We start from the raw sequence: 15,614 nt of genomic DNA on the forward strand, positions 1-15,614 counted from the left end.
CTGTGGGCTCCCCTGGTGGCTCAGTGGTCAAGAATCCACCTGCGATGCAGGAGACATGGATTTGATCCCTGGGTCTGGAAGATCCCCTGGAGGAGAAACTGGCAACCCACTCCAATACTCTTGCCTGGGAGAATCCCATGGACAGAGGAGCACGGTGGGCTACAGTTCATGGGATCGCAAAGAGTCAGACACGACGGAGTGACTGAGCTCGCACGTCGTAAGCTGTGACCCCTAGAATAATTTTAGTATCTTCATATTTCATTATGGATAGATTCAGTGGAGAACTGGGCTACCAGACAACCAACACACACTTCCATTTGAGATTTTCATTAGTTTATATGTGATTCATGTGGATGAACTGAAAAGTTCATCCGTAAACAATGCCCTGATTGAACTTAGCAGAGTGCCACATTATCCTGGTTACATCTCATACCAAGGAGACACATTTATGGTGTGTCGGCTTTTATTACAGTTCTTAAATCTGATGACAAAAGAACAAAGCCATAAAAAAAAACCCTCCAAACCATATCATACCCCACAGTTGCATAAATGACAGGCAAGATAAATGAATGTTGCAGTGCTAACCTCCATCTGAATCAAGTGAAACAATATGCCAGAAGTATTTGGGACTAGAATAAACTTGTGATTCCAAACACGGAGTCTCTGAATAATATGCAGTCTCTTTCTAAATGTCCCTCCCTGTGTGTTATGGGGTTAATTGCACCCCTTTTCAAATTTGTACACTGAGGTCCTAAACCTCACGTCTCTCAGATTGTGACCCTTTAGAGAGGTTGGGTCTTTCCGAGGGAATCAAGCTGAAGTGAAGTCATTTGATGGGTCCCAAAGGACTGATGCTGAAGCTGAAACTTCAATCCTTTGGCCCCCTGATGCGAAGACCTGACTCATCGGAAAAGATCCTGATGCTGGGAAAGATTGAAGGCAGGAGGAGAAAGGGACTACAGAGGATGAGATGGTTGGATGGCATCAGCCAAAAATGGGTTTGAGTAAATGGACATGGGTTTGAGTAAACTCTGGGAGTTGGTGATGGACAGGGAGGCCTGGTGTGCTGTGGTTCATGGGGTCACAAAGCGTTGGACATGACTGAGCGACTGAACTGAACTGAACTGAATCCAATATTACTGGTATCCTTGTTCAAAGAAAAACTTTTCACAAAGAAAGAGACACGTATACAGGGGAGACCACGTGAAGAGAGATGGAAGTCAGTCATCCTCAAGCCACAGAGAGAATAGCTTGGGACAGTCCTTCCCTCTCAGCCCCCGGGAGGGACCCACTCCAGCCCCCGGAGCTGTGAGACAATAGATTCTTGTTGCTTATGCTCCCAGACTATGGGGCTTCCCTATGGCAGCCTTCAGTTCAGTTCCGTTCAATTCAGTCGCTCAGTTGTGTCCGACTCTTTGCGACTCCATGAATCACAGCACGCCAGGCCTCCCTGTCCATCACCAATTCCCGGAGTTTACTCAAACTCAGTGGCAGCCGTGGTAAGCTTGGTAAGCTGTTAATAATATTTCACAGCGCGTTCTCCCTTCTCCAGGGATAGTCAACTACAATGTGGGTTATCCATCCACCAACCTGCCCTGTATCTTCATTCTTAAATTGCTGAGTGGTGGAAATTGCTGGCAGGTAGAAATTATGATGTGTGTGAGTGTTTAGTTGCTCAGTCATGTCCGACTCTCTGTGACCCCATGGACTGTACCCCACCAGGCTCCTCTGTCTGTGGGATTCTCCAGACAAGAGTACTGGAGTGGATGACCATTTCCTCCTCCAGCGGGATCTTCCCAATTCACAGCTCTTCTGCATTGCAGACAGATTTTTTACCACTTAGCCACCAGGGAAGCCCTAGAAATTATGGATCATAATGGTATTGGTGGGGCTTCCCAGGTGACGCTAGTAGTCAAGAATCTGCCTGCCAACACAGGAGACAAAAGAGATGCAGGTTCCATTCTGAGTCGGGAAGATCCCCTGGAGGAGGAAATGTCAACCCACTCCAATAATCTTGCCTGGAGAATCCCATGGGCAGAGGAGCCTGGCAGGCCATAATCCACTGAGTTGCAAAGAGTCCGATATGAATGAAGCAACTTAGCACAGCGTAACAGTATGAATGGTCTATTTCTACAGAACAAATTACCCTCAAGCTTAGACATTCAAAGCAACATTGCAGTCATGTATAAGCTCACTCTTGTGCATTTATCTTGTCACCATTTCCGTAGGAAAGTAGGTGCATGTCAACTGGGTCCTCTAGCTCAGAGTCTCTCACAGGCTATATATACAGTCAGAGTGTTGGCCTGCAGAGTGTCCAGGCTCGTCTGGAAGAGGCCTTACTTCCCAATTCCTTAGTTTGGCTGAGAGCAGGATTGAGTCCCTTCTCCCCCAGCTTCTGTCTTTCTTGTCGAAAATCAGCCGTCAGTCTGTCACTCCTTGGAGGACAGTCTTTCTTCTTCTCTTTCTATGATTTTCTTTGGCAAGCTTAGGTGTTGCCATGGCCTAGGTAGGTGTGTATTTTTAGGAATTTTCCTTAGCATTTCTGGGAAACGTCGAGCTTGTAGATAGACATCTATCACCCATTCTGGGAAAATGTTCCTTGTGTTATTTCCCTTGCTTTCTTTGCCTCTGGGACTCTGAGAAAGCATTGTGCATCATCTCCACCCTGTGTGTTTCCAAATTTCTCTTTCATCTTTTGTACTACTTTTTGTTTTGCTGTGCTGCGTTCTGTTTAGTTGCTGTCATTCACTCTGTTAGTCATATCCGTCCGACTCTTTAGAAAAGAACTAAAGCACAGCTGAAGGCAAAGAAGAACAAAAGAGCCTCCCAATGAAAGTGAAGGAGGAGAGTGAAAAAACTGGCTTAAAACTCAGTGTTTAAAAAACGAAGATTATAGCATCTGGTCCCATCAGTTCATGTCAAATAGATGGGGAAAAAAATGGAAACAGTGACAGACTTAATTTTGGTGGTGGTGGTTGGGGGGGTGTCCAAAATCATTGCAGATGGTGACTGCAGCCATGAAATAAAAAGATGCTTACTCCTTGGAAGAAAAGTTATGACCCACCCAGACAGCACATTAAAAAGCAGAGACATTACTTTGCCAGCAAAGATCTGTCTAGTCAAGGCCATGGTTTTTCCAGTGGTCATGTATGGATGTGAGAGTTGGACTGTAAAGAAAGCTAAGTGACAAAAAATGGATGCTTTTAAACGGTGGTGTTGGAGAAGACTCTTGAGAGTCCCTTGGACTGCAAGGAGATCCAACCAGTCCATCCTAAAGGAGATCAGTCCTGGGTGTTCATTGGAAGGACTGATGCTGAAGCTGAAACGTCAATACTTTGGCCACCTGATGTGAAGAGCTAAGTCCTTGGAAAAGATCCTGATGCTGGGAAAGATTGAAGGCAGGAGCAGAAGGGAATGACAGAGGATGAGATGGTTGGATGGCATCACCGACTTGATGGACCTGAGTTTGAGCAAGCTCCAGGAGTTAGTGATGGACTGGGAAGCCTGGCGTGCTGCACTCCATGTGACCCACAAAGAGTTGGATTGGACTGAGGGAGTGAACCGAACTGAACTGACTCTTTGTGACCCCATAGACTGTAGCATGCCAGGCTTCCCTGCCCATCATCAACTCCCGGAGCTTGCTCAAACTCATTTCCATTGAGTCGGTGATGCCATCCAACCCTCTCATCCTCTTCTCCTCCTGCCTTCAATCTTTCCCAGCGTCAGGGTCTTTTCCAATGGGTTAGGTCTTCTCACCAGGTGGCCAGAGTCCCGGAGCTTCAGCTTCCGCATCAGTCCCTCCAGTGAATATTCAGGGTCGATTTCCTTTGGGATGGACTGGTTGGATCTTGCCATCCAAGGGACCCTCTGCCCTATCTTTCTGTTACCTAATTTCTGTTACCTAATTGTTTAATCTGCTGCTACACTCTCTTATGGAATTCTTTTTAAAATAAATTTTTATTGGAGTATAATTGATTTATAATGTGCTGTACCTTACAGTGAATTTGTTCCGCATATACATATATCCATTCCTTCCCAAATTCTTTTTCCATTTAGGTTATTACAGAGTACTGAATAGAGTTCCCTGTGATACCCAGTAGGTCCTTGTTAGTTATTAATATACAATAGTGTGTATGTAGATGTCAGGATCAGTCTCCTGCTTGATCCCTGTCCTTCCCCCAACTTTTTCTACATCCTGTGACTCTATTTCTGTTTTGTAAATAGGTTCACTTGTATGGTTTTTTTTTTTTAAGATTCCACAAGAAAACAGTGTCATGTGATATCTGTCTTTCTGTATATTGCTCTACTTGCCATTTCTATTTGGTTCTTTTCAAGTCTCCTAGGTCACTTTTAGCTGGTGCAGTGGTAATGAATCCGCCTGCGAATGCAAGAGATGGCCGGAGAACTGGGCTCAGTCCTGGGATTGGAAAGATCCTCCAAAGGAGGAAATGACAATCCTCTCCAGTACTCTTGCCTGGAAAGTCACATGGACAGAGGAGCCTGGTGGGCTACAGTCCATGGTGGTCTCAAGCAGTCGGACACAACTGAGCACAGCTCACTTTTATAGCAGTCTCTTACATCTCATTTTTTTTCATATAATCGGCAAGTTTGTTTCAGATTCAGGTTTTGATGATGTCAGTATCTGAAGGTTTTGAAAGTCTGGTTTTCTGTCTCTTTAATTTCTCCTCATGATACTTAGCTACCTGGTATATTTGGTGATTTTTCTCTTGTGAAATGTGCTTTTTCCTTGGAAAATTATTGTGAGAATTCCTTAAGGCTGAGAGGCGAGCGTGTTCCACAGAGAGGAATTGTTATTTCTTCTGCTCTATTCTTGGGACCAGGTCTTGTTCCACAAAATCTCATAACTTTTTGTGCAGTAAGTATGGAAAATGACAGTGACATTTGGAAATTTTTATAGCGACTTGACATTGCTATAGATAGCATCGGTGTTCTGTGTCTGCCCTTTTGTTTCCGTATCATTATTTTGTGCGGTTCATTTTTAATGCATTTTACAAAACTTCTCATGCATTGGAAAGGAATCAAACAGCCCAGTCCTTCACCATGGGTAGTTTTTAGAGGTTACGTTTTGAACAAAATTGATAACGAATTTTGGACTTCTCACTTAATGCATATTGACAAGTTAGGTTGCAAATTCACACGAGTGCTAGTTTTTGTTGCAGCTTCTCAATATTTACTCCTTTGCTGTTTTTCTCAGCATTTAAGGATGTGTCCCTATTGTGTTTTTCCGTGCAGTTTGGTAAGAGTCCTTTTCGCTTCCAACTTACATTGCAGGTGTAGCATTTCAGAGATCCCAAATTTGAGAAGTGTCCTCTATTAGATTTCCCACCCTGGGTGAGCCCTGGGGTTTGTCTTCCATCTCCTGTACTCTATGAGAAATTAAAAATGAAAAGTAAAAAAAAAAAAAAAAAAAAAAAAATCCACTAGGTTGACCAGATGCCTTTAGGGAAAGAAGGGCTATAATGTCCTGTTATCATTTCTTTCTTTCTTTTTTTTTCTTTCTGTGAATTGATTTTCCTTTAGTTTATTGCATGCTAAGTTGTTTCACTCATGTCAGACTCTTTGTGACCCCATGGACCATAGCCCACCAAGCTCCTCTGTCCATGGAATTCTCCAGGCAAGGATGCTGGAGTGGTTTGCTATTCCCTTCTCCAGGGGATCTTTCCCACCTGGGGATCAAACTCACATCTCTTGAGTCGCCTGCATTGGCAGGCAGGTTCTTTACCACTAGTGCCACCTGGGATGCCCTTTGCTATCCTTTCGCCATTCTTGGCTTCAGTTTGATCTTGGCCTGATCAATGCACATAATCTTGTCACCCCTTTAATGTTAAAACGCATAGGTATATGTGTATTTGTGTCCTTTTAACAAATGAAGCAAGAGCCTCAGTAAGGATTAAAGTCTCAGGGTACAGAGTGTGAATCCAATACTAGATCTGCTGAGTGTCCTCTAGCGTGGTTTTTCCTGCTGTCATGTAGAGGAGGACTTCCTGGTGTCCTGAAAAGGGGTCAGCCTGTGGGTACATATTGCTCACTGTCATCACTCTGTCATGTCCAACTCTTTGCGACCCCATGGACTATAGCCCGCCAGGCTCCTCTGTCCATGGGATTCTCCAGGCAAGAATGCTGGAGTGGGTTGCCATTCCCTTCTCCAGGGGATCTTCCCGACCCAGGGATTGAACCTGCGTCTCCTGCATTGGCAGGCAGATCCTTTACCATCTCAGCCACCAGGGAAGCCCAAGAATACTGAAAGGGGTAACCTATCCCTTCTCCAGCGGGTCTTCCCAACCCAGGGATCGAACCCAGGTCTCCCGCCTTGCAGGCAGATTCTTTTCCATGGAGCCACAGGTAAAGTTCAAAATTGTGTCTGTATATGAAAAGATTTTCAAGTCAAATAAATTGAAAAGAAAAGTTTTTGTTAACGTAGAAAAAAAAAAATGTTGCAGTGCTTGGCCCGGGACTGGGGTGAGAAAGATGAGGCGGCTCCCTGCTGTCTCATTGCCTTCCAGGCGATGGGTGTGGACATAGCTGTGTTAGCTTCCTCTGAATCTTGGTCCACCTGCCTTCTGCCTCTTCAATGCCCCGGTCACTGCCCCTCCTCCCACGGGCACTGTGTACGGCTCGCTTGCCATGTGTAGTCAGTATGTTGGAAGGCCCCGTGGTGAGGACCGCAGTGCTGTCTCTTGAACCTGAGAAGCACCTGTTGGGTGCCAGCTGGGTGCTGGGTGCCCCGGCCAACACTGGGCTCACAGAACTGAATATGGAACCCTGGCCTGCAAGCGGCTCACTGATTTGTTCAACCTCAGACTGGAACATGAAAAGCATCCATGTTTCCTTAGGAGACTGAGCTGTCAAGTACGTCCTGCTGATCTTCTGGGAAAAAAGAAAGGAAATGTGGACTCTCCTCTGTCATTCTCTGAAGCCCTGCAATTGACCTTGGTTTAAAGCAGTGTTCATTTTGTCACCTGTGTATTCTTCGGTGTTTAAAGGCCTAATTGTTGCTCAGTTAACTTTAAATAGTGCGGAAGCAGATGCTGAGTTTATAGACTTATTTCTCTACCATTTGAATGCAGTAAATATGTCTGCTCCAATCAAGTGAATAATGCACAAGTTACTGCTTTATTTTTGCCTCTATTTGTGGATTATAAAAAGAACCAAACCCTAAACACCATAAAATACAAAGACCCCAAACCAGAAATCATCCCTACAAGCCCCCACAAATAGGACCAAGTGTTGAGTTGAAGTGATCTTGCTGTCGTTCAGTCACTAAGTCATGTCCAACTCTTCATGACTCCATGGACTGCAGCGCGCCAGGCTTCCCTGTCCTTCACCATCTCCTGGAGTTTGCTCCAACTCATGTCCATCGAGTCAGTGATGCCATCCAACCATCTCATCCCCTGTCGCCCCCTTCTCCTCTTGACTTCAGTCTTTCCCAGCATCAGGGTCTTTCTTGATGAGTCGGCTCTTGGCATCAAGTGGCCAAAGTACTGGAGCTTCAGCTTCAGCATCAGTCCTTGCAGTGAATATTCAGGGTTGATTTCCTTTAGGATGGACTGGTTTAACCTCTTTAGCAACCTTTTTTTTCTTTTTGTTAAAATCTTTGGGCCATGCTACATGGCCTGTGGGTATCTTAGTTCGCCGACCAGGGATCGAAACTGTGACCTCTGCATTGGAAGCACAGAGTCTCCATCACTGGAGCACCAGGGAAGTCCGACCTTAGCAATCTTAAAAGTGTCGTGCTTCCCCCTCTTTCAGAGCGTGGGAGGCTGCTTCAAGATTGGGATGTCCAGGCCGATAGCTGCGGTAATGTCCATTTGTTCACCCCTGCCCCGGCCCCGCCCTGTGAAGTGCTCAGGCTGTTCGCTGCAGCACCATGTCTTCAGGCTCTGGGCCTTACCGCGTGGGGGTCACGGATCTTGTCGAGCTGATTCAGTGTCAGATGAGGCAGGCCGGTGCTTGAAAGGTACACTCAGCTGACCAAGCTCACAGGGTAAGTGAGTAAGTAGGTGCGGGTCAAGGAGTCAAAGCCAAATAGTTGGACTTGACTTAGTGGATGAACAGCAACGACAAAAGGAATCGACTACACACCCTTTAGGGTTTCCCCAGTGGCTCAGCGGTAAGGAATCCGTCTGCCAATGCAAGAGATGTGGGTTCGATCCCTGAGTCGGGAAGATCTCTTGGCTACTCACCGTGTGCTCTATGGACCAGTAGCAGCATCACCACCCAGGAGGCTGGCAGAGATGCAGAATCTTCAGGCTCTCTGAAGACCCCAGTCCTCCTGAGAATCTTCATTTTAGCAAGGTGTCTGGTGGGTTGCAGACTGGAGTTTGAGCAATAAGCGCAGATGTATGCTTTAGTTATAACACGTATTGGCTTCTCTGGTGGCACAGTGGTAAAAAAGAAAACCCACCTGCCAATGCAGAAGACCTGATTCCGGTCTCTGGGTCGGGAAGATTCCCCCGGAAAAGGACATGGCAGCCCACTCCAGTATTCTTGCCTGGAGAATCCCACGGGCAGAAGAGACGGGCAGGCTACACTCCATGGGGTTGCAGAGTTGGACACCACTGAAGCGACTGAACAACAACAATAATGCATTGTGCTGTGAGCTTTTCCAAACAGATTAGCATCGTTCACTGGGTTTCAGTCTCAGGCCATCTGGTTCATCGAAGCGCTCAGGATAACTCAAAGAAAGTAGTGAAAGTGAAAGACATTCAGTCATGTCTGGCTCTTTGCAACTGCATGGCCTATACTGTCCATGAAATTCTCCAGGCCAGAATCCTGGAGTGGGTAGCCTTTCTCTTTCTCCAGGGGATCTTCCCAACTGCAGGGATCAAACCCAGGTCTCCCACATAACAGGTGGATTCTTTACTTGCTGAGCCACCAGGGAAACCCTTGTGGATATCTAGGAAGTTAGGAATTTAGTAAGTGTATCTGAAGAAATAGAAGCACATGGGTCCCAGTGGAAAGGGTTTGGCTTTGGGTCCAGATTGTGAAGCCAATGGTGTGTGTGCGTGAAGTGGACTCTCTCAAGGGCTGGGATTGTCCAGGGAGGTCACAGTCAGCAGGAAGAGAAGATGGTTCTGAGTCTAAACAGTGTCAACCTTTAGGAAGGAGCTGATGGGGTAAGAAAGCATGGAGATGCTGTTGAAGGAGGTGGAGAGGAATCACAGCTGCTGGAGGCAAGCCGTCACGACAGTGAGGAGAAACGCTGGAGAGGTAAGTGGTGTTCAATGACATAAAGAGCCTCGGGTCAATGACATGCAGTGATGCTTACACAGTTCCAGGCTGGCCGTGATATAGGAGGTCTCCCACGGTCTCACAGGGCTTTTATTCAAGTCCACGCCCAGAAGAGTGCTGGGCACGGCTTAGAGACTGAACAGCTGGGACATGTGTGACATTTGGCAAGGCAAGGCTTGAGTAATTAGGGCCCCAGCTTGAAGGGAGGAGGACGGTCCCCGCGAGAGTTTTCTGGGGAAGAAGAAACCGTCATCCTGTTGAAATCTCCCCTCTCGGAGAGCGTAAGCCCTTGACAGCTGTAGCCACGTCTTCCAGGGGTGCTGTGATCGCCAAGCCGTCCATTATCTTAGGAACCCTGTATCCGTGTCATAGTTGTCATGGACTGTATAAAAGTTCCAAAGGGCGAAAGGAATAAAAGTATAGGAGAGAAGTCCAAAAACAAGGGAGCGATTAAATGACTCATTCAAGATTAGGTAAGAGGCAAGTTCAGGGAGTATGGATCAGGTGTCCGACAGGGGTCAGGACTAGGGCAAGGCAAGTGAAATTTTGCACCCTAAGCACTTGCCTCACCCTAGCCATGGCCTTAACTGAAATATCTTTTCTTTGAGCTGACTGGGTTGACTACCATTTGGGAGAGTTTGACATTCTGCAAGTTTTTCAGAAATAAGAGTCCTCTCCTCTTTAGTATTTTCCATCCCTTAGCTCCAAATCGAATACTTATCTCATGCTATCTCATTTCTTATCACAAAAAGATAAATTTTATGACTGAGAGTTTTTCTTTTTTTTTTTCCAGAAGAGATTAGCTACATAAATAACCAGCAATTTTAATATATCTGCATCAGGGAACAAGGCCGTATTATCTCCAATTAAGTAACGATGAGCTTCTTTTGTTAAGCCATATAATGAGTAATTTAGAGCTTTCAGCCTATCTTTGGAGGATAAAATGTTCCATGATGTGCAGAGGAGGCTTGCTCCTGAGAGACAGATTTAGAAAAAATGTTTGTTCAATTTCGTGATAAAGGCTATATTTATACCAGGGGGAAAAGTTGAGCGTTTGGAAAATCTGTGTAGCATTGCAATGGAATTCCTTCAGTTGCATTGAATGCCTCATTTTTCTCTAAGCCCCAATTTAGCTTCAATTACTTTGAAAACATAGTACCAGGTTACAGAGGTTTTCAAGGGGTTTCAAAAACCTGCGGGAAAATATTGTACTTTTTTCCTGGCAAATGAAGACGTTGCCATGCTTGTTTTGATCATAAGGAGAGGAATAAGTATTGAAAAAGTGTTTTGTAGCAATTTCTAAGAACATGTTTCCACCCACCCCCCTCCCCCGCCAAATATCAACAGCAAAACTCTTGGTGAAGAAAGGACATCATAACAACTCTTTCCTTCTGCATCAACAAATCTTGTCTTGTGGCCACCAAGGTCAAATGGCTTGAAAGCACTTCAAGATGTCACGTCTCATTGGTTTAAATATTTAAAGATGCTCCTTCACGACCTAGTCATATTTTAAAATGCATCTTGTCGTGATGCTGTCCTTGATCACTGTCATATGATCTCAGTATAGAAACAGAAGACTCCTCCCTGAGTTTTGCAGTTAGTTTATTTATGTGACAGCAAAGAAGAGACTGTCCAGATGTGGAGGTCGGGGAACAAGGGGTCCCTGGAAGGGCCTTCGAAAGATAGACCGGATGGGGAAAGCATTGATTCATAGAGAATACTGAAGGTAGTGGGGAGAATTATTAGCCAATGGGCTCAGCTTTCTGGGAGATCAGGTGGCAAGGAATAGAGAAAGGGAGGCGTGAAGTCAAGTAAAAAGGGATGGGGAAAGAGTAGCAAGGTATAGACTGGGCTCTGTAAAGAACTGGGAAGGCCGGCCGCAACACAACAGTTTGAGCAAGTGTAGCTGATCACTTAGATAGTGTTCATGGTCACCAATGTTCAGCTTCACTGTTCTTTTTTTTTTAATTGGAAGATAATTGCTTTATACTATTGTGCTGGTTTCTGCTAAATATCAGCATGAACCAGCCACAGGTACAAACATGTCCCCTCCAACTCTTCAGCTATTCCGAGCATATGCATCGAAAATCAGAGAAAAACTTTGCAGTTGAATTTAGTTGTGGTACCTCTGTGTCCCCTGCTCTGAATCCAATGAAAGAATCACTTACCGAGGTGCAGAATAATTTAATGGGGCTTTCCAGGTGGTTCAGCGGTAAAGAATCCTTCTGCGGTGCAGGAGACTTGGGTTCGATCCCTGGGTGGGGAAGATCTCCTGGAGAAGGCAGTGGACACCCTCTGCAGGATTCTTGCCTGGAGAATCCCATGGACAGAAGAGCCTGGCAGGCTACAGTCCGTGGGGTCGCAGAGAGTCGGACACAACTGAGCGACTAAACAGCAACAATAATTAATAGTGTAGTGGTGATTCTGTTGGCAAGAGAGAAGGAAAGGGCCATGATGAATGCCGGTTGTCGGCAGTAAAGAGGTAGGTGGAGAGAAGAATGGGAGAAAAGGTCTGTGAAGGAGTGATACAGGGAAAGATGAGTGGGGAAAAAAGCCAGTGGCATCAGGACACAGGATGCTGGAAATTTGACATCACTGTGCTTGTCTGCCAGACAGGAAAGGTGTGTTCCCATGGGAACAATGTGGATGGTAGCAAAGTAGACGCTGGGTCAGCCTCCCCACCCAGTGGTTGCTACTGAGTATCTCATAAACTGTTGTCACATCCATTTCTGTTGTTTCGCCACTCAGTCATGTCTGACTCGTTGCGACCCCATGGACTGTAGTTGGATCATTGGAAAAGACCCTGATGCTGGGAAAGACTGAAGGCAGGAGGAGAAGGGGACGATAATGGATGAGATGGTTCAGTGTCATCACCGACTCAGTGGACGTGAATTTGAGCAAACTCCTGGAGACGTGGAGGACAGAGGAGCCTGGCGTGCTGCAGTCTGTGGGGACTGCAGAGAGTCAGACGTGACTTACGAGTGAGCCAGAACAAGAAATAATCACGCCTGACATGCAGCCTTTGTTGAATGTATTTGTTGAAAAAGTGAAAGTTGAAAGTGTTAGTCGCTCAGTCGTATCCGACTCTTTGCAACCCCATGGACTGTAGCCCGCCAGGCTATATACCCTTTGTACCTAAGGAAACACTTGCCCCACAGGCATTAGTCAGGAATTTGGTTGGTATTTCCACTCCTCATGGCTCTGTTCCACGTGATTATGGCATCAGTTTCTAGAGAGTACCTTGCCAATGTCAATGCAATTACTGGATGTAACCCCTTTCTCATGAAAGTCAGGGCCTTCCCAGTGCAGACTTGTCCTTCTTGGCGTTTTAAATGCTTTTCCATGAGATAGCTCTCCATTGCATTTTCCATTACATTAAGTGCATTCTTCAGCTGTAGAATTTCTGTTTGATTCTTTCTTATATTTTCTTTCTTGCTTGCTAAGTCCTTTCAGTGATGTCTGACTCTTTGCGACCCCATGGACTGTAGCCCACCAGGCTCCTCTGTCCACGGGATTCTCCAGGCAAGCATGTTGGAGTGGGTTGCCATTCCCTTCTCAAAGCTTATGGTTTCTGTCTGTGTGTTAGATTTTGTGTTTTGTTCGTATGTTGTTTTCCTGATTTTATGGACTTCTCTTTCTGTGTTTCCTTGCAGCTCCCTAAACTTTCTCAAGACAACTATTTTGAGTTATTTATTGCACAAATCTCCTGGCAAATAGATGGGGAAACAGTAGAAACAGTGACAGACTTTATTTTTTAGGGCTCCAAAATAACTGCAGATGGTGAATGCAGCCATGAAATTAAAAGACGCTTACTCCTTGGAAGAAAAGTTATGACCAACAAGGATAGCATATTAAAAAGCAGAGACATTACTTTGCCCACAAAGATCCATCTAGTCAAGGTTATGGTTTTTCCAGGAGTCATGTATGGATATGAGAGTTGGACTATAAAGAAAGCTGAATGCCGAAGCATTGATGCTTTTGAACTGTGGTGTTGGAGAAGACTCTTGAGAGTCCCTTGGACTGCAAGGAGATCCAACCAGTCCATTCTAAAGATCACTCCTGGGTGTTCATTGGAAGGACTGATGCAGAATCTGAAACTCCAATCCTTTGGCCACCTGATGCGAAGAGCTTATCATTTGAAAAGACCCTAATGATGGGAAATATTGGGGGCAGGAGGAGAAGGAGACGGCAGAAGATGACATGGTTGGATGGCATTACCGACTCAACGGAGATGAGTTTGGGTCAACTCCAGGAGTTGGTGATTGACAGGGAGGCCTGGCGTGCTGCAGTTCATGGGGTCACAAAGAGTCAGACAGGACTGCGTGACTGAACTGAACTGATTGGGCAAACAGATCACAGACCTCCATTTCCCTGGAGTCGGGCACAGGAAAACTACCATGTTCATTGGTGGCCATGTTTCCTTGATGTTCTGTGTTCCTTGAAGTCTTGCATCACTGTCTTCACTTTCAAAGAAGCGGTCACCTCCTCCAGACCTGACCGATGGGCTTCAGCAGGGCAACACTTTTGCCAGCCCTGCTGGGAATTCTGAGGCTTTCTCCGACCTTTTCTGTGATTGCAGCTGCTCCCACTTCTTGTTCCCTCGTGGGAGGGGAGTGCTTAAGGACGGGTGCCTTCTCCTGATGTTGCAGACCCAGGTTGAGTGCCAGAGAGCATCCCTTCCCTTTCCCTGGAGTGATGCTGGATGCTTACATTTGTGTGCTGTCTAACAGTCCCATACTCGGGTGGCTGGAGCTCATGAAAGGGTGTGTGGGTAAGGCGTACAGACCATTGGGGGTGCCCAGGAGCCAGCTGGGGGATCCCTGGCGGAAGCGCCACCAGCTCAAGCGCTGGCTTACCGATGGAGCCCATGAAGCAGTTAGAAGGCTCTCTGCGCCTTTCTCATCCTCCAAGTAAAGTGAAGTCGCTCAGTCGTGTCCGACTCTGCGACCCCGTGGACTATAGCCTACCACACTCCTCTGTCCATGGGATTTTCCAGGCAAGAGTCCTGGGGTGGGGGTGCCATTTCCTCCCCCAGGGAATCTTCCTGACCCGGGGATCGAACCTGGGTCTCCCACATTATGGGCAGCCGTATCCTCCAAGGGCCCGTGGCTACTGTGCTGTTAGCTCCTCCGCTACCCTCAGGCTCGCAACGCCTCTCAGTTTTCTGGATGGGGCAGGAAATAGCTGGTCTGTGCTGCCTGGGGGAAGGGATGACGGGGCAGAATCCAACTGCTCCTCCTCACTCTCTTTATTGCGTCTAACCTCGGACTTTTAAAATTCATGTTCTCCCCTCCAGGGATACCCTGGGACCTCTCCACTGGACTCCTGGGCTTCCACAGAGGTACTGTCCTCTGCGAGTTAAAATCCGTGTTTAAAATCCCGGTTAAAAATCCACGTTTCTTCTGGAGAAGGTGGCAGAAACCTCGTTCCATTTTGTCTGCCTGGTTCTCTGCTGTTTTTTCCCCTCTGTATTTAGGAGTTTAGGTTTCTTTTGATGAGTCGCACTAGACTTTCTCTGGACCTTGCTCTTTTCTTTCCATGTCCTAACAAGGGATTGGCACTTTTTTTTTTCCCTGTAAAAGGACAGATTGCGCGTATTTTCCACTTGCAAGCTGTATGATCTCTGTCACAATGACTCAACTGGGCCGTAGTAATAGGAAGGCGAACACTTGCGCAGTATGTGAAGGAATGAATGTGGCTGTGTTCCAATAAAACTTTATTTACAAAACCAGGTGGTGGGCCAGATTTGGCCCCTGGGCTGTGGTTTGTTGAGCTGCTGCTAGATCTCTGACATCTTCCCAGCCCAGCCCCACTCAGGGAGAAGGATGTGGATGAAACAGGGTTACAGCTATTTGTTTGGAGCCACGATGATTTAAAACAGAGACGATGGGAACGTGTCGAATATAGACACATCAAGCTTCACGTCATGCCCTGTGAATTCACAGCCCCCTCACCCTGCGTGAGCTCATTAATCTGTCATTGTGCACGTGTTCATAACATTGTTCACCAGTGATGGTATTTTTTGATATGTTTTCTGCCGAAGGAATGAGGCAGAACCCAAAGGGGACAGGTTTGAAGCTGGCTGTGCAGTCTTCCCAGGAATGAAAAAAAAAAAATCAATATTGAAAAGAAGATGAACTAAAGAGAACATCTGGTGTGTGAAAGGAGGGACCCTGTTGAATTCCTGTCAAAACCTCGCAGCGTCGCTCCAGCTATCTCTTTTGAAAAAATCGTTGATCCAGCCGGCTGAGGGAAAGGTCTCAGGGTTTGTCTTGCCTTTGTGTTCTGTTAATTTCATAGTCCTGGGTCTCGCCCTCGAATGCACTTAATATTTGCCTCCTGACAGTCTTTCGCTTCTTATT

Source organism: Odocoileus virginianus, chromosome Y, assembly GCF_023699985.2.
Source record: "Odocoileus virginianus isolate 20LAN1187 ecotype Illinois chromosome Y, Ovbor_1.2, whole genome shotgun sequence".
In the NCBI taxonomy this organism is placed as follows: domain Eukaryota; kingdom Metazoa; phylum Chordata; class Mammalia; order Artiodactyla; family Cervidae; genus Odocoileus; species Odocoileus virginianus.